The sequence below is a fragment of the Cervus canadensis genome, chromosome 1 (assembly GCF_019320065.1).
Source record: "Cervus canadensis isolate Bull #8, Minnesota chromosome 1, ASM1932006v1, whole genome shotgun sequence".
NCBI lineage: Eukaryota > Metazoa > Chordata > Mammalia > Artiodactyla > Cervidae > Cervus > Cervus canadensis.
Window position 1 is genome coordinate 72,875,222 of NC_057386.1, and position 21,123 is coordinate 72,896,344.

Consider the following 21,123-nt stretch of genomic DNA (forward strand, 5'->3'; position numbering starts at 1 on the left):
TGCAAAAGTCAGCCTCATGTATTCAGCAATAATTCTTTGTTTTTCTCATCTTTCTCCTGAGAAAATAGGAAATTAAGTGTATCCCAGTAGAGTGACTTGGTATTGATGAAGTGGCACTTTGTCTCAGCCGGAGTTTGGGGCTCAGTTGATTTTATTCAGGGACTGCGGCTGATGACAAGAAGATAAATGTTGCATTTCCACTGGCTGCTGCTTGGTTCACGTGACCCAGACACCTCACTGCTTCTCAGATGCCTCAAGGAGATGAACCACAGGACTGCAATGCATTTCATCATTTATACTAAAAATGTGTCAAGTACTGTCTGCAACTGCCAGCCTGTTTTCTTGTTTTCAGTCAAGCACTCAGCCTTGGGAAAAACATTCAGCCTTGAAATACCTGGCCTGAAGGACTGTCACTTCCATTTTATAGCCAGATCACCGTTCATTATATGTATCTAGGATGACTGAATCTGTGTGTATTCTCTAAGTCGTCTCCTTTCAGAGAGAAAAGGGGCCTCTATTTAAGGGATAAATAAACAGTGCAATCGGGTCAGCACGTTGTTTAGAAACAGTTGCCGTTGCCACAGAGTTCTGCAAAACTGCCCAAACCCATGCATTTGTCCTCAGATAAGAAGCACTTCCTGCTTATCCACCACATACAAACCTGTAGATACAGAAATTTATCTCAGCTTCAGACTTGCACATAAAACCTGCCTGTGGTTTCTCTACATAGCTGCTTCAACCATCAGCCTGAGAGCACAGGTCAGCAATGGAACACAGTAATATTTTTAAAGGAAGTCTGCAATTTGAGAGAAACAATAGGAAATGGAAGCATAAAGACAAAGTCAGAGGCACTGGGAGAAAATTTGCAATGTTTACTGTATTGGACATGAGCCCTCTGTCCCCTTCAAGTTCCAGCCTCTTCCTGAAACCAATGCTTACAATATATAATTAAATATTTATTCAGTTGCTTTCAACTCCAATTGCACCACCCACAGAACCTGCCGTGTTGATCTGTGAACTTTGGCTTAACTAGAGCAAGGCTTCTGAGCTCTGCCCACATTTTTAACTCCTCCCCTCTGTCCATCCTTACACCCCCATATTCCACAGAAGAGGTCCTGCCCATGAAGTGCATGTAGGGCCAAGTGGGTGAACATGGAACGGTAGCGGACAGAAGCTCTAAATAACTGAGATTCCTGGGGAGTGGTCCTCAAGATCTTTTGGAAGAAGATGATGCAGTATGCCCAGCAACCCTCTGAAATACTAAGGAAGGCATTGGTTTTATGTATGGTAGCATAGGCGGAAGCCACATGATTTACTCTGACCACTAAAGGAAATAATGACTTCAACAGGGTGGGAGATGTGTGGAGCAACCTCCAGTCTACTGTGTCTCCATGAGGTATGGGCTTCTTGGGCAAGAATTCTATCCCTATCTTTATACTTCCATAGTGCTTATCACATAGAGTTCATACATAGAATTGTATCCCTTTCTCTATATTTCTAACACTATTTAAACGGCTTACTTCCTAAGCCATGTCCAGCTCTTTGCAACCCCATGAACTTTAGCCCTCCAGGCTTCTTTGTCCATGGGATTTTTCCAGGCAAGAATCCCTATCTCTGTATTTCTGACATAGTGTTTATCATAGTAAGTCCCCTATGGAAAGCTGCAAACTTTCCAAAGTTTGCAAAGATATGAGCATGTGTGCCAGACCCTGTATGCCAGCTGTTTGTCCTGCCCCACTGTACTTTTCAAGGTACTGTACTGTAAGATTTTAAATGTTTTATTTCTTGTGTTTGTTTTTTATCTATGTATTTTTTAGTGGAAAGCATTAAATCCTATTACAGAATAGTACTATATAGCTGATTGTGTTAGTTAGGTACCTAGGCTAACTTTTGGACTTACAAACATGGTCTCCAAATATATATAGGGGACTTTCTGTAAAAAGTGACTAGTAATGTTGGTTGTTTGAATAAATGATCGATTCCTTCATTCTATTTCACCTCTGAGACCACATTTTTTTAAAAAAAAATGAATAGGTGACCATTGTCTTCTTACTATGATTACCAGGGAGATTGCCTAAGAACCAACACTGGCTTGAACAGTACTTCTCAAACTAGGCATCTTTTTAATACAAAGATTCTGATTTAGGTGGTCTATGATGAGATCTGAGATCCTGCATTTTTCATATGATCCCAGATGATGCTGGCTTTGCTGGTTCACAGAACACGAAAGGTTAGAAGACACTGGGTCAAAAACTCACAGAGAATAGGTGAGCCATAGTACAGAATGCCTTGATTTTTGTGAGCCAAATAAGATTTTAGACTACTATGGTTCGACTGTTGCAGAATATATAGTATTTGTTGATTCCTCTGTTCTTTTAAATGAGGTGTTCATTTGAAATGTAGCCAGCTGTCAGCAAGCTTGCAACAGCTTTCAAGTTTTGGGGTTGATGCCAATTTCCTGACCTTTCCACCCAGAAAAGAAATGTCTCCAGACTTTTTATGAAGCTTAGACTCTAGGACATGGCATTCTGTACAAACATGCCAGAGGAATCAATCTATTGAATATGGAGTTAAGGAAAATAATATCAGCTACTTAGAGTTAAAAATGAATTAAGTGTCAATAAACTTGTATAACTTTCTAGGCACTACCCAACAATCTCTTACAGATACAAAATCTTGAGCCCAGAATTTCTACTGGCCATTCTGCATTCTACTTTAACATACTTCCCATGTATTTCACACACACCTTGCTGTTCTCCTTCTCACATCCATGAAAGTTGATTCCTCCAAAACTTTTGGGAAATCAGGGCAAAACAGCTTCACATATTTATCCACAGCACAAAGAAACATGTTAAATCCCAGAGAACATCTTAGGAGATGTTCCACACACATGGATTCCTCTTTCTTAAGTCCAGAGATCTTTCTGATTCTATCATCAAGATTTTGATCCTTTAGAACATATTTCTGTTCAGGTATTCATTTTTAAATGTTTTCCCTCTAAAACTGCTCTGCTTCTCAAAAATCTCTCAATTTAACCTCATGAAATCTAAAACTGACTTCTACTATTCATGCATTTTCTGTTTTCTTGATTGTCACTGTGGCATAAACATCAAACAAATTTCATGTGGCCTGAAAGTGAAAGTCACTGAGTTGTGTCCATCTCTTTGTGATCCCATGGATTGTACAGTCCACAGAATTCTCCAGGCCAGAATACTGGAGTGGGTAGCCTCTCCCTTCTCCAGGGGATCTTCCCAACCCAGGGAGGGAACCCAGGTCTCCCGCATTGCAGGTGGATTCTTTACTGAGCCACAAGGGAAGCCTAAGAATACTGGAGTGGGTTGCCTACCCCTTCTCCAGGAAATCTTCCTGGCCCAAGAATCAAACTTCCAGGCCCAAGGTCTCCTGCATTGCAGGTCAATATTTTACTAACTGAGCTATCAGGGAAGCCCGACCAGATGTCAATATTTCCAGGTTTTACTCAATTATATATCTCACCAAACTCCAGGAGTCTCACCCCAAAGTATGTCACATTGATTGTGAGAAATGATACCAACATGCAAATAACAAAAATGGTGTACAATAAATCATTTCCTTGCATATTCTCTGGGCCTACTTTTTAAAAAGATGGCAATAAATAAAAACAAGGTGATTCCACCAAGCTGACTTATTATTTAACAAACTATTGTGACACTTCAGCTTAAATACTAAGTGTAAAAGGACTGAAAGTCGATTTTTCAAGCCAGAGCTTATGATTGTAAGATAAGCAAGCAATGTAAGGAAATTAGCTAATGAAGTACCCAGGCCTCGCTCAGAATAGCTATTATTGAAACTATGGGAGGAGCCCAGCTCACCATGCAACCTACTGATTCCTCTGTTCCAGGTTATGTATCTCCTTTCCAGAATGGACTTTCTTCATTATTCCTTGTATGGTTCCCAGATTCTTCACATCTGAGTGGGTACTATTCTGCAAATAGCCAGCTCACAGTATGATATTCTAATGGTGAAAGTAGAAGTGTTAGTCACTCAGTCGTGTCCGACTCTTTGAGACCCCATGGACTTAACCCTCCAGGCTCCCCTGTCCATGGAATTCTCCAGGCAAGAATACTGGAGTGGGTTGCCATTCCCTTCTCCAGAGGATCTTCCTGACCCAGGGGTCTCCTGCATTGTAGGCAGATTCTTTACCATCTGAACCACCAGGGAAGCCCAGTCCTAATGGTACTAAGCCTTGTATATAAAAGTTTGTCTAAGGTACCATTGTATTGTGGTAGCAGCTGTGACACATAGTTGGCTTGAGTTGATGTTTTAAGGTTTTATCAATATATGTTGCTTTGAAAATATATATGAAGCAGCTCCTCAGTCTTTATTCAGTATCATCCTTCAGGTTTCCTCTGATTATCTCATTTTTAAGCTTAAATACATCCTCTTAGATGTTATTTTTTACATATTTTATGCATAATTCTTTCTCAGTGGTAATGCAAATGCCTTGAGGACAGCAGGTGTCATATAAATCCATGTAATGTTTTCTATGGGTGGTTTAGCGTGCAAGAAGTTCTAAAAAACAAACAGAAATGTTACTTAAATTACTATTTTACCAAATTTAATTTCTTTTTCAAATAAATATACTTTATATACATTTGTGTGTAAATGTATTTGAGACATAAAGACTTAACACATGAAACTAATGTGGTTAAAAGAAACTAAATACAATATGGATACAGAAATTGTGGCATAGCTATATAATAGAGCATTATTCTTTCAATAACTCTGTGCTGTGGGAAATATTTAACTTTAAATGTTCAGAATATAATGTTAGACTTTTAAAAATCAAGATAAAAAATAAATCCTTCCACCAATTGCTAATAATGATCTCTAGGGGTAGTAAATATACTTTTCAGAACTCTTAGATGATTCAGCAAAATGAGGAATTTATTAATATAATACCAGTTTATATCATGAGACTTCTTAAGGATGGCAGTGCACTGAGCCTCAGGAAAAACTAAAATGAGGAGTTCGGATGCTGTCAGGACTCTCTCTCTGGAAAGCAAAGGAAAAATAACAATAATAATGACCCAATCATATCAATAAATATATTAAATGTCAACACTTGAAATAAATCTTAGAGTGTGTCAGACTTGGTTTGAAAACACAAACCATAACACAGACCCATGTATATACTGGATTGGTAGTTAAGTTAAAAAGATACACTTTAAAAATAAGGACACAGATAGGTTGAAAATAAAAGGATATAAAAAGATATTTTATGTAAACACTAACCATAGGAAGATTGGTATGGTTATACTGATATCAGAGAGGAAACTTAAGTATTAACCAGGGGTAAAGAAAAAAGGAAAAGAATCATCTGAAAGAAATAACATATGAGCCTAGCAACTTAGCTTCTTAATATATGAATTGAAAATTTATCAAACTATAAAGAAAATTATAAAGGAAAAAAACTACAAAGGAAAAGATGCTTACTCCTTGGAAGAAAAGCTATGACAAACTTAGACAGCATATTGAAAAAGCAGATACATTACTTTGCCAACAAAGGTCTGTCTAGTCAAAGCTATGGTTTTTCCAATAGTCATGTATGAATGGGAGAGTTGGACTATAAAGAAAGCTGAGTGCCGAAGAATTGATGCTTTTGAACTGTGGTGTTGGAGAAGACTCTTGAGAGTCCCTTGGACTGCAAGGAGATCAAATCAGTCAATTCTAAAGGAAATCAGTCCTGAATATTCATTGGAAGGACTAATGCTGAAGCTGAAACTCCAGTACTTTGGCCACCTGATGCAAAGAGCTGACTCATTTGAAAAGACCCTGATGCTGGGAAAGATTGAAAGCAGGAGGAGAAGGGGACAACAGAGGATGAGATGATTGGATAGCATCACCAACTTGATGGACATGAGTTTGAGCAAGCTCCAGGAGTTGGTGATAGACAGGGAAGCCTGGCATGCTGCAGTCCATGGCATCACAAAGAGTTGGACACGACCGAGCAATTGAACTAAACTGAAAAGAAATTTTTTGAATGCAAAACATAGATGTAAAATATAGAACACTTGTCTCAGGAATTAACAGAAAACTCATACAAAAACTAGTGAAGACAGAATATTTCAACAAAACCATTAACCAATCTCCTCTGACTGATATTAGAAAATACTAGACAGTGATTGGGCTTCCCGGATGGCTCACTGGTAAAAGAATTCCCCTGCCAATGCAGGAGATGCAGGAGACGTGGGTTCGATCCCTCAGTGGGGAAGATCCCCTGGAGGAGGAAACAGCAACCCACTGCAGTATTCTTGCCTGGGAAATCCCATGGACAGAGGAGCCTGGTGGGCTACAGTCCATGGGGTCACAAAGAGTTGGACACCTCTGAGCACACATGCCTGAGACAGTGATTGCAGAAAGTATTCAAGTGTGCATTGAACATTTGCCAAAATGTAGTATATACTAAGCCATATTGTAAATCTTAATAAATTATTTAAAAATTAATATCATTTAAAGAGAACTCTAAGAAAGTTAAAAGGCAAACCACAAAAATATGGAAATAAATACCATTTGGCATAGCTAAAGGAGTACAAAGTGGATACCTCTAAGGAAGAGAACTCATAGAGGGAAAGAGATGTGGTAGGAGACATACATATAAATATATTTAAGTATAAATATTGGGCCTTTCCTGATGGCTCACACAGTAAAGAAACCACTTGCAATGCAGGAGACCTCGGTTCAATCTCTTGGTTGGGAAGATTCCCCTGGAGAAGGGAATGACAACACACTCCAGTATTCTTGCCTGGAGAATTCCACGGACAGAGGAGCCTTGGTAGGTCACAAAGAGTTGGACACAACTGAGCAATTAACTCGTTTTTATATAAAATATGTTACTTTATGTGTATTATTTTGATAAAGATACAGTTAAATACAAATTATATCAACAATGTGTGTGTATTAGTCACTCAGTTGTGTCCAACTCTGTGACACCCTGGATTGTAGCCTGCCAGGCTCCTCTGTCCATGGAATTCTCCAGGCAACAGTAACTGGTATGGGTTGCCATTCCCTTCTCCAAGGGATCTTCATTTAATAAAGTACAAAAAATACACTTAATCTTAATAAGTACTAACATCTTCTGTTTCAAAATTAATCTTAATAACTTAGAGAAGAAAAGACACTAACTTGTTAAAGAACCTTTGTATTACTTCAAATATTGACATTGTGCTTAAAGCTAAAATGTGAGAAGCAATATTATTAAAGCAAGATACAGTATGCATTATCGTCCTTAATATTTAACATGTTCTAAAAATTCTAACTGATGTACAATGGAAATGAAAAGGTAAAAGAAACATACATAGTTCTCATTATTTAATTGATATAATCATCTGTGTGACTGAGTGCGTGATGTCACTTCGGTCATGTTCAGCTCTTTGCAATCCTATGGATTGTAGCCTGCCAAGCTTCTCTGTCAATGGGATTCTCCAGAATACTGGAGTGGGTTGCCATGCCCTCCTCCAGGGCATCTTCCCAACCTAGGGACTGAACTGCATCTCTTATGTCTCTTGCATCGGCCAGGCCATTTCTTTACCACTATGCCATCTGGGGAACATGTAAAATTAAAAATCTTAAATAAAAATGCCAGTTTTAAGTTTTCTCTGACGGTACAATTACAGATTTTTTTAAACTTTTGCTTATCTGTATTCTTAATATTTATAATGAAAAGCATTCTTTTATAATTTCAAAATTATAAATATTAAATGTTCACCTGAAGTGCAAATGTGAGAACAATTCTGTTTATATTCACAATTCAAATTTTTCATATTTTACTCAAGTGTAAATTCTAAGAATCAAAAAAGTTAGAGAAGTATTTACTGGAAGCATATGTTTTATCAGTTTTCTGAGACAAAACAAATACTGTGTACAAAAATATTAAAATTTCACCTATATGTTGAAATTTATTGTAATTTTAGAAAATTCCCCCAAGATTGCAAAACACTACAATATAAATTCTTCATAGATGAATGAGGTTAATCAGCTTATATTTTAAAGATACAATCAATTTAAAAGGATTTTAGGGGCAAGATGCTCCAAATATATCCTAAGTTCAGTAAGTTTTGCCTCTGTAGTTCAATAGGTTATTCTACATTTCTTCAGAATTCATCCTCATTTTAGACATCTGAATTAATGTGAGTAAAAGAGACATTTGTTATTCTGATACCCCCTCTTTCCTCCCTTTAGACTCAGGAAAATAATATAACCATCTTTCATTTCCTCAGACAAAGCAGTTTAATAAATTAATGATGTGTCCTCCATGACATCAAATTTAAAGTAGTTGGCAGTACCTAAAGATGTAATTTCAACCCACTGTGACAAGGCTAATGGGTAATGCCTTGCTGGAGTTCAATAACTGTATCTGTGATGCTTAGTTGGCCAGGGCACACCATGACTTTTATAATTCTTCCCTTTGAAAGCAAATCAGACTATTGTTCAACTTAGAAAGTCTACAAAAAGTGTATCTTGCCACTGTAATAGTGATCTCTATAATAGTGATCAATGGCATCTTCGTAATAATTTCGTTTATTTATTTTTGGCTGTACTGGGTCTTCCTTGCTGCCAGGGCTTTCTCCCTCATCTCAGTGAGTGGGGGCGTCTCTCCAGTTGTGGAGCGCAGGCATCTCAGTGTGGTAGCTTCCCTTATTGCCCAGCTCAGGCACCAGGGCGCTCAGGCTTCAGCAGCTGTGGCACGGGGACTCAATAGCTGCAGCTCCTGGGCTCTAGGGCACAGGCTCAGTAGTTGCGGTACACGGACTTAGATGCTCCGAGGCATGTGGGATCTTTCCAGATCAAGGATCAAACCCAGGTCTCCTGCACTGACATGTGGATTCTTTACCACCGAACCACCTGGGAAGCCCTGATCAACTGTATTTTAGAAACAATATTCAACAAACAAATTAAATGACCAATTTATGTGTTATTACTCTAAAAACTGGAGATCAGGTTTCACGGCATGGATATGCATGTCTCTGCATCAATTTTTTTTTTAATATTTAAAATCTTCCATGAAAAAGTCCTTAATGGAATTTTTTTCCTATTCTTTCATTTCAAATCCTCTCTGTAAGTCACATGATTACCATTTAGATAATTGAGCTATATGCTAACTTCTAACACAGGACCACTTTCTTTCTGAGACGAATACAGATTTATACAAGATTTGGATATATTTAATTAAAGTCTTTTTATATGTTTATGATTTATTTAAAATTTTCAAACACTAATGGTAGTAAAGCTAACCATAAAAAAAAGCAACCTTACATATATATTTTATAGTATTTCCCTTCAAATCTTATCTTGTCACTCTGTAAATATAGGATCTCTTAATGTGAATTCATGGTCAAACCTCAGAAGGTCATGATCACTCTGAATATTTGGAGCAGTAAGCACATTTTTCAACAAAAGAGTCCCTAATTTTTCATCAGTTCAAAAAATATCAGAGAACTAGAAATGTGAAGGTAACAATTTTGAGGTCAAAGGAGAGGGCTTTATTTTTATTTGTTCTATAGTGACATTTCTCTGACTCCCCAGAATTATAAATTTGACAATTTTATAATTTTACTATAATTCTTATTCAAGGACAAATTGTGTAACCAGACTTTTGTGTACTCAGTAGCTTCCTATCACATATGGTAGTCTTTCAGATTAGATGACTTCATGTTTTTACAACTCTTTATGAATGTAAAATTGTTTACTTATATTTATCTATATTTACATGAGAGTTTCTAATTAATCAAGACTTTTGGTTATTACCATCTTCAATACATATGAATTAGAATCATAGCATTTTACAAAGGTAAGAAGTTTAATAGATATTGGTTTTTATCTTCCAGGCAAAGGATGAATATTGTTCATATCACCCTTAAAAGATGATCAGTTTTCAGCCTCTATCTAGATATTTCTAGTGACAAGAAACTCTCTACATGATAAGCTGATCCAATTCATTTTTGATAACTCTAGTTATTAGGAAGCTATGAATACACATTAAGGAATCTGAATTTCATCCTAAGACTGAAAGGAAACCACTAAAAGGATTTATACTTTAAAGTATGCACTAAAGTGCAAAGAATAAAGTAGAGCTTTTTAAAAAAAAATCAGCTAAGAGACTGTTACAGATACTCAGGTATAATTTTTTGATGGTGATCTAGAAAAGGCTAGCATAGAAATAAAAAATTTACAATTTTTTAGGTGATTAAAAAAACAATATTTAGTACTTGTTTGCATTTAGAGGGAAAGAGAGTTGAAAGAATGACAGGTTTCTAAATGGAGAGTGATAATTTTAAAGAAATAAAATCTCAAAAAGATGAGCAGTTTTGAAAATAATGTTGACTTTATTGTGGCTCTACAGCACTATGAAGCTATAAGAAACCCAGACTCAAAACATACATTTTCAGAATCTTAAGAGTAAAAATGTAAATGAAGTCATAAAAGTGGATGAGATTGCAATTCAATAATAAAAGAAGAAACAACCTAGCTCCTAAAAGAGCCAAAAATGTGAACAGACGTTTCTCCAAAGGTGAAATTTGTTGTTTAGTCGCCAAGTCACGTGCAACTCTTTTGCAACCCCATGGACTGCAGCCCACCAGGCTCCTCTGTCAATGGGATTTCCCAGACAAGAATGCTAGGGTGGGTTTCCATTTCCTTCTCCAGGAGATCTTCCCAACCCAGGAATCAAACTCACGCGTCTTCTGCACTGACAGGTGAATTCTTAACCACTGAGTCACTGCCACTGCTGCTGCTGTCGCTTCAGTCGTGGCCGACTCTGTGCGACCCCATAGATGGCAGCCCACCAGGCTCCCCCGTCCCTGGGATTCTCCAGGCAAGAACACTGGAGTGGGCTGCCATTTCCTTCTCCAATGCATGAAAGTGAAAAGTCAAAGTGAAGTCGCTCAGTCGTGTCTGACTCTTAGCAACCCCATGGACCACAGCCCACCAGGTTCCTCTGTCCGTGGGATTTTCCAGGCAAGAGTACTGGAGTGGGGTGCCATTGCCTTCTCCGACTGAGTCACTAGGAAACCCCAAAGATGAAAGATGAAATACAAACAACCAATAAGCATGTGAAAAGATGTCCAATATCATTTGCCATCAGAGAAAAACATATTAAAATGACAAAGAGATACCATTTCACACTTACTAGCATGGCTATAGCGCTTCCTAGGTGGTGCAGTGGTAAAGAATACACAGGAGACTCAGAGATTTGGATTCTATCTCTGGATCGAGAAGATCTCCTGGAGTAGGAAATGGCAACCCACTCCAGTATCTTTGCCTGGAAATTTCATGGACAAATGAGCCTGGGGACTACAGTCCCTGGGGTCGCAAAGAGTCAGACACAACTGAGTAACTGAACACACCTCACAGCATGGTTATAGTAAAAAAAAAAAAAATAACAAATGTTGGCAAGAATATGGAGGCATCGAATCTCTTGTACACTGCAGGTGAGGTCATGTAACCTCTTTGGAAAACCGTTTGGCAATTTCTCAAAAAGTCAAACACAGATTTACTATATGGTCTAGTGATTCCACTCCTAGATATATATCCAAGAGGAAAAAAATATATGTCCACACAAAAACTTACACACAAAGGTTCATAGCAGCATTATTCATAACAGCCAAAAAGGAGAAAAAGCCTAATATCCATCAGTTGATGAATAAATCAGACGTGGCATCGCAAGACAATGAAATGTTATTCAGCATAAAAAGGAATAAAGTACTGACACATGCTACAAATAGTTGAATGTTGAAAACACTATGCTGAGTGAAAGGAGATACAAAGGACCATATATTATATGGCTCCATTTACATGGAATGCCCAGAATTTGCAAATTTTTAGAAGCAGAAAGTAGCTTAATAGTTGGATATGGGGAGGAGTGGGGGAAATGAGGAGTGACCAACTGTCTATGGGTACTGAGTTTCTTTGGAAAATGATAAAATTGTTTGAAATTAAAGATGGTGATGGCTACACCATGCTATGAATATACTAAAAACCAGTGAGCTCTACACTTTCAGTGGATGAATTCTATAATCTGTGAATTATATATCAATTTTTTAAGTGGATGAGATTGATCATAGAAAAATGTATGAAGGAAAACAACAGGAAAGCCTAGACAGACCCCTGAAGAGCAAAGATGTGTCAGAAATGGAAGAAGAGGAGCCCAAAGTGGAAACCAGGCAGAGGAAATTGAAATGTCAAGGGGGAAGGTTGCTGTCAGGGGTGTGCCGAAATCAACTCCTGGGAGTGTGATAGTCACTGAATCATGCTGTACTCTTTGTGACCCCATGGACTGTAGCCCACCAGGTGCCTCTGTCTGTGGAATTTTCCAGGCAAGAATACTGAAGTGGGCTGCCATTCCCTCCTCCAGGAGATCTTTCCAACCCAGGGATCGAACCTGGGTCTCCCACATGGCAGGCAGATTCTTACCATGTCAGCCACTCCTGGGAAAGCCAATTGCTAAACGCTAAAGAAAGGTAGGCGTATTTAAGGCCACGGTGGAAGTATTTACACCAAAGAAGCTCAACACTACAAATCAGGGCTTTCTTTTTCAAACAAAGTCGGTTTATCAGCACACCATATGCTGTCACTTAAGGGTGCTGAAGTACCAAGTATAATTTCAAATCATTTTACACATGCTTTTACATGAGTCCTCACACCTACCCTAAGAGCTGGGTCCTGTTATTATTCTTAACTATGAGAAAACTGGGGCTTTCCAGGTGGCTCAGACAGTAAAGAATCTGCCTGCATTGCAGGAGACGTGGGTTCAATCCCTGGGTTGGAAAGATCCCCTGGAGAAGGGAATGGCTACCCACACTAGTATTCTTGCCTGGAGAATTCCGTGGACAGAAGAGCCTGGTGGATTGCAGTCCATGGCGTGGGAAGGAGTTGGACACGACTGAGCAACTAAGGGTCATGAGGAAACTGAATCCCAAAGATGTTGAGTGGCTTCCCAAGGTCATGCAGCTAATCAGTGTCAGAACTGAGACCAGACAGCCTGTCTTCAGAAACCTGAAACACACAGACAACAGTCTCCAGTGCCAAGGGATGACACTGCTTCCAGAAAAGGGTTATCATCAGTAGTGCCAAATGCTTCTGAAAGGTCAAATAATTAAATAAAAACTCAAAAGTGTTCACTGGACTTAGCAAAAAATGAGTCATCAGTGACCTTGGCAAGAACACGTTCAGTGGCCTGAAAAGATGTCTATTTCTGTGAAATGAGAAACAACAAAGGATTTTTAAAAATCATGTGGCCTCTTCATTGACGTCCTTCAGTAACCGTTGGAGCTGTTCATATTCTCTAGTTGGAGTGAAGACTTGGACAAGAACAAGAGGAGCAGGAAGCCCATGGCAATACCAGGGAAATCACCATTACTGGAAAAAACCTGAAATGAATAGACACAAAAACAGTCTACAAACTTAGTTTTCATGAGCAATGCACTTATCATAAGGAACCAGCAAGTGTTAAAGACACAGATAAGCAATTTGAACACACATTTAAACCCATAGTCATGTCTTGAAAGTGAGACAAATTACCATACATTTATGAAAACATTTTATCCACTATCTTCTAAAAAAACAACTCTATGTGTGCCAGTAGATACACAGATAGATATGTTTAATTTACTCCTTCTTTAAAAGAAAAAAATTTATTAATTATTGTTTTTAATGTGTCCCTGGCCCCTTGCGTCATATAACAGCAGTCCCCAACCTTTTGGGCACCAGGAATGGATTTCATGGAAGACAATTTTTCCACGAAGCAAGGAGTGAGGGGATGGTTTGGGAATGATCCAAGTGCATCACATTTATTGTGCACTTTATTTCTATTATTATTACATCAGATCCACCTCAGATCATCAGGCATTAGATCTCAGAAGTTGGGGACCCCTGTCATATACAGTTTTGTCCCCAATTTAAATTAAAATTTCCATGTGTCAATAATATTAACCACTGATGAAAGAAAAACATGATGATATCTATGGAAATATATAAAATTAATTGTGTTGGAGTTATATATTTTGTATATATATGGTGATTTAGTTGCTAAGTCTTGTCTAACTCTTAAGACCCCATGGACTGTAGCCTACCAGGCCCCTCTGTCCATGGGGTTTTTAAAGGCAAATATACTGGAATGTGTTGCCATTTCCTTCTCCATGGAATCTTCTTGACCCAGAAATTGAACCTGGGTCTCCTGCATTGCAGGTTGTCTCCTTCATTGCATACAGATGCTTTACCGACTAAGTCACCAGGGAAGCTATATATATATATATATATATATGTCAACAGTGATGGTGAAACAGAGAAATCATAGGCTTTTAGAACCATGATAGGCAAAACTTTAAATATTACTTATGTGGCATTTACAAGTCCATCAGCAGCCTTCAAAATTTTCATCCTCTTTGGGCCAGTAATACCACTGTTGGAAATATATCCAAGAGGAATTAATCTGAAATACCAAAAATAAATTTTTGGCATAAAAAAATTGTAAAAATTTTCAGAAACACAAATATGCTAGATATTCTCATTTGACCCACAAGAATTTGCCCCCTTCTTTCCAGCCTGCTTTATATAATGAGAGGCTGAGCTGTTTAGATTGCATCAAAAGATTCCTTTTGCTTTGGCCTTCAGTTAGATCTGGCCAATGGCAGACGCAGGCAGGGGAATAATCAGGATCTGGGAAAAGAGTAAAAGTGGGATCTTTTCTACTGAGACTCTCTGCTTTTTAGACCCCCAGGGTTAGTGGGTTTGCTGTGCCCCTCTACCCACAGCCTTGTCAGCAGAGAAGCAGCTGACTCCACACACATGCCCTCTCCAGTTCCCTTTCCCTCCATCCATATTGTGGCTGGCTTCCGGGTGGTACACCACTTGTACCACTGTACAAAAAAGGAGGCAAGTGCTAGTAATTATTTTGTGCAGAGAAAAAAGAATTTAAAATATTTGGCAAAGCAGCCTTATCTTTATTTCCAATAGATTTGCTCTGATTTTTCTTCTTTAGCCCATTAGCTTTTAGAATATTCTTTGGTTAGAGACATAATATAAAACAATATGTTTTGCTGTTTGTTTGTTTTTTTTAAGAAGACAGTCATTACATTGAACGATTTGTTTTCTCTTCTGTTACATACCACTTCTGTGATTGTAGCGTTATTTCTTGCTTTTGATATCTTTGGACAGAGAAATAAATACACATTATTTTAAATTAATTTTTCCTTGTCTTTGAAGCTCAGTCTATAAATGTGTTATTAAAACAGAAATTACTTGTTTTTCATCACTTAAATACTTGAAAACTGAAATTAATAACATATAAGATGAATTAGATTTTTCTGAACAGATTTTTTTTTTATGTGAAAGCTTTTCATATAGAAAACCTAAAGTTAGTATCATACTTAACAGTGAAATACTGAGTAATTTCTCCCTAAGATAGAAACATGACAAGAATGTCGACTCTTTCTACCTCCACTCAACATTATGCTGGTTGACATAACCCTTCCAGTAAGGCAAGAAAAAGACATAAATTCAAGAAAAGAGGAAATAAAACTGTTTTATAAACAATAAAATTGTTTATAGCTTGCATAAAAGATTATAAAGAATATAAAAAATAACTACTAGAATTAATGTCCTAACACAGCACAAGATACAGGTTAATTTACAAAAGTCATCAAAAATGTCCTGTTTCTGCATAAAGTGGTATCAATTTTACATTGAAGAAACTGTTATCAAGCCCCAAGACTTATTATTGGGTGGTTATTATATTCATATTCACATCATTTCACATATGAACAATTATTCATATATAAACAATAATCCATTACCAGTTAGGCTTGAGTTTTAAAATAAATGGAGAGGCAAGAAAAACTGAGAGAGATAAGGCTGCTGGGTCCAGATTGCAATTGTTTCTTGCAGAGATGTAATCAGACACCACCTCTCAGAAATATTTACAATATTTTTTCTTCTTTAGAGTTTTAAAAGTATACTTTAAGAAGCCTATGATATCTATTCCCAATTCTTACTTCTATACAATTACAACAAAGCAGGAAATAGAATTCTATTCTCCAAGAGATAAGATATCTTACACTACAGATCTTAATAAGTTGCACTTCATAATTTACCTTAGTATTCTTAATAGCACATTTACATCTATCTTACCCACACGCATCACATGGTTCTATTTTACTGGTCATGGTGTTGTATTTTGTACTCTGTATTTTGGCCCTATTTAGGTGAGGCACATTTCCAACTGATTTCTTTCTTTTTTTTTGGGGGGGGGTCCAACTGATTTCTTATTGAGAGGAACCACAGCTACCCTTTGGAGTTTTCTGAACCACTTTTTTCCATTTTCTCATCCTGCAAATTGCTGTTCTTTTCAAGAGCTCATGGAAGTCTTAGCTCTTCTGGGAGCCTTGGATTTAAAGGTCAGAGATTTACCCCTGGCTAAACTGAACAGGAAGTGAGGAGACAGAATTGACCCAGATAGGATCTGACCTGAATTTGATCCTCACAGGCTGGCAGTTTATGTTTGTCCCCCCAACTTTGCTTTCTCCTGAGTTTTCCATTTATCTAAAAACAACTTCCTGGGGCCTAAGCTATTAAACACCAAATGGGCTTATGACTATGCTCAGAGGCATTTAGTAAGTGTTTATAGAATACAGCCTATTCAACAAATGATTCTGGAGATTCCAACTTCTTATACCAATGGAAATTCTAACTCTTGACAAATACCTGCTTGAGAAATAACACCTGAGATTCTTTTTTTTTTCCCAATTATTTTTATTAGTTGGAGGCTAATTACTTTACAATATTGTAGTGGTTTTTGCCATACATTGACATGAATCAGCCATGGATTTACATGTGTTCCCCATCCTGAACCCCCCTCCCACCTCCCTCCCCATCCCATCCCTCTGGGTCATCCCAGTGCACCAGCCCCGAGCACTTGTCTCATGCATCCAGCCTGGGCTGGCGATCTGTTTCACACTTGATAATATACATGTTTCGATGCTGTTCTCTCAGGTCATCCCACCCTCGCCTTCTCCCATAGAGTCCAAAAGTCTGTTCTGTACATCTGTGTCTCTTTTTCTGTCTTGCACATAGGGTTATCGTTACCATCTTTCTAAATTCCATATATATGTGTTAGTATACTGTATTGAACACCTGAGATTCTAACCCTTGAGAAATAACTGTTTTAAAAGGAACCTCATAAAAGCCAAGAAGAAATTAACTCTTGTATTAAATTTTAAATGTTTAATATTTAATAATATTTCTTGTCCATTACAATGTCTATAATGCCTCCTCAACAAGAAATAGGTTGGGAACATAAGATGACCTGATGATCTCAGTTGTCTTTTTAGTCTCAAAGTTTTATGAATACATAATACTCATCATTTTAATTAAGCCTACATTATCACCTCTTTCAATTCCAATCATGAATAAACATATTTCAAAGTGTACCATAGAATGTAGGACAAATTTTAATATGCTATTTATAAGTATACATATATATATATGAATTGCATTTTATTTCTCTACTTTTAAATTCTTTGGTGTTAACATTACTTCTTTTTCTAACTTAGGGACTGTTTGGTTACTATCAACAAAACTCAGTGAATAAAGTTTAAGCAAAAGAAGAAATGTAAGAATGTCTCTTGGGCTTCCCCAGTGGCTCAGTTATAAAGAATCTGCCTGCCAAAACAATTAAAAAAAAAAAAAGAATCTGCCTGCCAATGTAGGAGACACAGGTTCAATCCCTGGTCCAAGAAGATCCCACGCACCAAGGAGCCCTGAACCACAACTATTGAGCCTGTGCCCTAGAGGCTGTGAACCATACCGACTGAGCCCAAGCGCCGGGGCTGCTGAAAGCTGCACACCCTGGACCCCGGCTCTGCACCAAGAGAGGCCACGAGGAGGAGCCTGTGCACTGCACCTGGAGAGTAGCCCCACTCGCCACAACTAAAGAAAAAGCCCTCACAGCAACGAAGACCCAACACAGCCAAAAAAATAAATAATAAAATAAATAAATAAATTTTTTTTTAAAAAAGAATGTCTTGTAAAATTCAAGGGTAAATTTCAACAGTCAAATCTCAAAAAAGAACTGGAACTAGGGACTGAAAGTCAATAAATAAGATTATCTGCACCTTCTCTTCTGTGAGTGAAGAAAGTGACCGAAAGTCACTCAGTCGTGTCTGACTCTTTGCGACCCCACGGACTATACAGTCCATGGAATTCTCCAGGCCAGAATGCTGGAGTGGGTAGCCTTTCCCTTCTCCAGGGTGGTAGAAATAAAAGGGAAAATGGGGTTGGGGGAAGATTGTGAAAAATAAATAGAAAATTCCTTTTTGTGCCAACTAAATGTTTATCCTCTAAACCAGGATTTCTCAACCTCAGCAACACTGTCATTTTGAGTTCAGCAATCCTGTGTTGTAGGGGTTGTTCTGTACATCGTAAGATGCTTCATAACATCTTACATCCTGGGACTTTACAGTAGATGCCAGCAGTATCCTCACTCACCCATTCCTCCCCATCCACGTGATAACCAAAAATATCTCAAGACACTACCAAGTGTCCCATTGGAGGAAAAATGCCCCTGCTTGAGAACCACTGCTCTAAAGTTACCCTAATAGCACTTTTAAGTAAATTATAAATAATTTAAATATAATCATATATATGTACATACGTAAGATTGCATATGGGGTTTGTTCAAGCCTTAGTCCCTCAGTCATGTCTGACTCTTTGTGACTGCATGGACTGTAGTCCACCAGGCTCCTCTGTCCATGGAATTCTCCAGGCAAGAATACTAGAGTGGGTAGCCATTCCCTTTGCCAGGGGAACTTCCCGATCCAGGGATCGAACCTGGGTCTCCTGCACTGCAGGTAGACTCTTTATCAGCTGAGCCACTAGGGAAGCCCCAAAGTTACCCTATTTAAATGTAATCATATATATGTACACATGTAAACATGCATATATGTATTAGATTTATCGCAGAGAACATTAGGCCAGTAGATCTTAATTAACTAAACGAGCAGTTGTCAAAATTTTCCCTCAAATTATATTTTATTTACTTGTTTGTTTGCTTATTATTTATTGGCATCTCTCCCTTCTATAATTAGATACCCAAATCCCGTGTCCTATAGAAAATCACAAAAAGAAATTCTATTACAATCAATAAACAGCTGAATTCTCACCTTGTCTAGATCAATTCTAATATGAAAGTAAATTACACATAAACAGACAAAATATTTTAACTGGTTTTAGTCAAAGCATCAGTTTTTTACCAGTACCTTGGTAAAAGTGTTTTAAAAATTACTAAAAGTTGAAAGATTTCACATCATGTACTATGAAACTTTGATTGTAATTGTTTCAGGTAGTGAATTGAAAGCTAAAGTATTTGTGAGCTGGGACATGGGGAGCCAAGGGCATGATTAATCCGCTGCTGAATCATACATACAAGCTTCTCTTTCCAGGAAAAGGCAATAAATAAAAGCTAAAGGAACAAAACAATGCCTTCATAAATATTGTGCATGTTCTCTGAGTTCTCTTCCCCATGAATCGTAAAAGTTGTTTTCAGGAACCCAGATTGTGTGAACATAATCACACCCTTTAGACTAAGAGATGGGTAAGGACATAGAAAAAATATTTCAGCAACTCTGGAGAAAAAAATCCAAAAATTTAGGGTTCTGCCCCCCACCCAGGAGGCTGGCAAACCTCCAGAAAAAAAAAAAAAAAAGAGGTAGCAAATTGCAAGAAGTAATTGCTTTTATAAAATTTGTTCTCAAGTTGACCCTGTTCCATACCTCCCCCACATCTCTGCCCACTCTGTGTCTAACTCCAATTTGTGCTTGAATCCTGCTGTTTATTTCAGCTTGGAAATTTCCAGCATCAATTTCTTGGTTGACCTGCTTCTCCAGTCTTCAGCCCATAACTTTGCCTCTGAGCTCTATTATCTCAAGCAATGAGACTACACTGAAGTAGGGAAGAATGGCCTACCCCGGAAGGTAAACATTGAATAATTACAATACAGGGTGATGAGTTTTGTTGAAAGAAAATTATAAGGGTCTTCTGAATTGAACTATGCCCCCTAAAAAGATATATTGAAGTTCTAACCCCTAGTCTCGTGAATGCCACTGTATTTGGAAATAGGGTCTTTGCAGATGTAATCAAATTAAGTTGAAGTCATTCAGGTGGGCCCTAATCTAATACAATAGGTATCCTTATAAGAAACACTGTTTGAATGCAGAGACACGGAGGGGAAGCCATGTGATGACAGAGGCAGAGATTAGAGTGATGCAGTTATAAGCCAAGGAATGCCAACTATGCCGGCCACTTCCAGAAGCCAGAAAGAAACAGAAAGGATTCTATCTAGTCTAGAGAGAGCGTGGCCCTGCTGACATCTTGAATTTATACCTCTAGCCTCCAGAACTGAAAAGAAAACAAATTTCTGTTGTTTTAAGTCACCCAATTTGTGGTACATTTTTTATGGCAGCTCTAGGAAACTGATCATAGAGCAGTGGGAGTGAATCCAATCTGAAATTCAGGCAAAATTTGCAAAGAATTTGTATTTAAGCTAAAATCTGAAGGATGAGTAAGAATCTATTAGGAAAGACGAGGAGGGGGGGACACTTCAGACAAGGGGAATGGTAGGTATAAGATGGAAATAAATGGACAAGTTTAGAGAATTAAGGCGCATTTAGAGAACTGAGTCAGTAGAAGTTGAGGATTAACCAGACATGTAAATGAAGAAAAGGGAAGAGCACTTACTGATGAGTCCAAACTTTCCGCTAAGACAGTGGGTGGTAGTGCATTCACTGAGAAAGAACACAAGAAGGGCAGGACGGTGTCCTACTGCCTTTGAGGCGTCCACAAGTCTGTTAGCCAAACTGGGCTCCGGAAAGAGGGTTAGGTTGGACGTGCAGACTTGGGATTCACTAGTCTATAGCTGAGAATTGATGCTATGGAATAGGATAAAGTAGACTAGAAAGAAGACATAAAATCAGTAGAAAAGATAGGAATATCCCTGGCAGTGCAGTGGTTAAGACTTGGCCTTTCAATGCAGGGAGTGTGGGTTCAATGCCTGGTCAGGGATGCAAGATCCCATATACCTTGTGGCCAAAAAGA

General features: G+C 38.0%; 1 long non-coding RNA gene across 1 annotated transcript; it reads left to right on the forward strand.

The window, feature by feature from the left end:
• The first annotated feature begins 1,126 nt into the window (after nucleotides 1-1,126).
• Nucleotides 1,127-18,049, forward strand: LOC122454209. The gene is made up of 2 exons (XR_006273348.1): nucleotides 1,127-1,396; nucleotides 17,586-18,049. It is a non-coding gene; the product is annotated as an uncharacterized LOC122454209 (long non-coding RNA).
• Nucleotides 18,050-21,123: the final 3,074 nt, after the last annotated feature.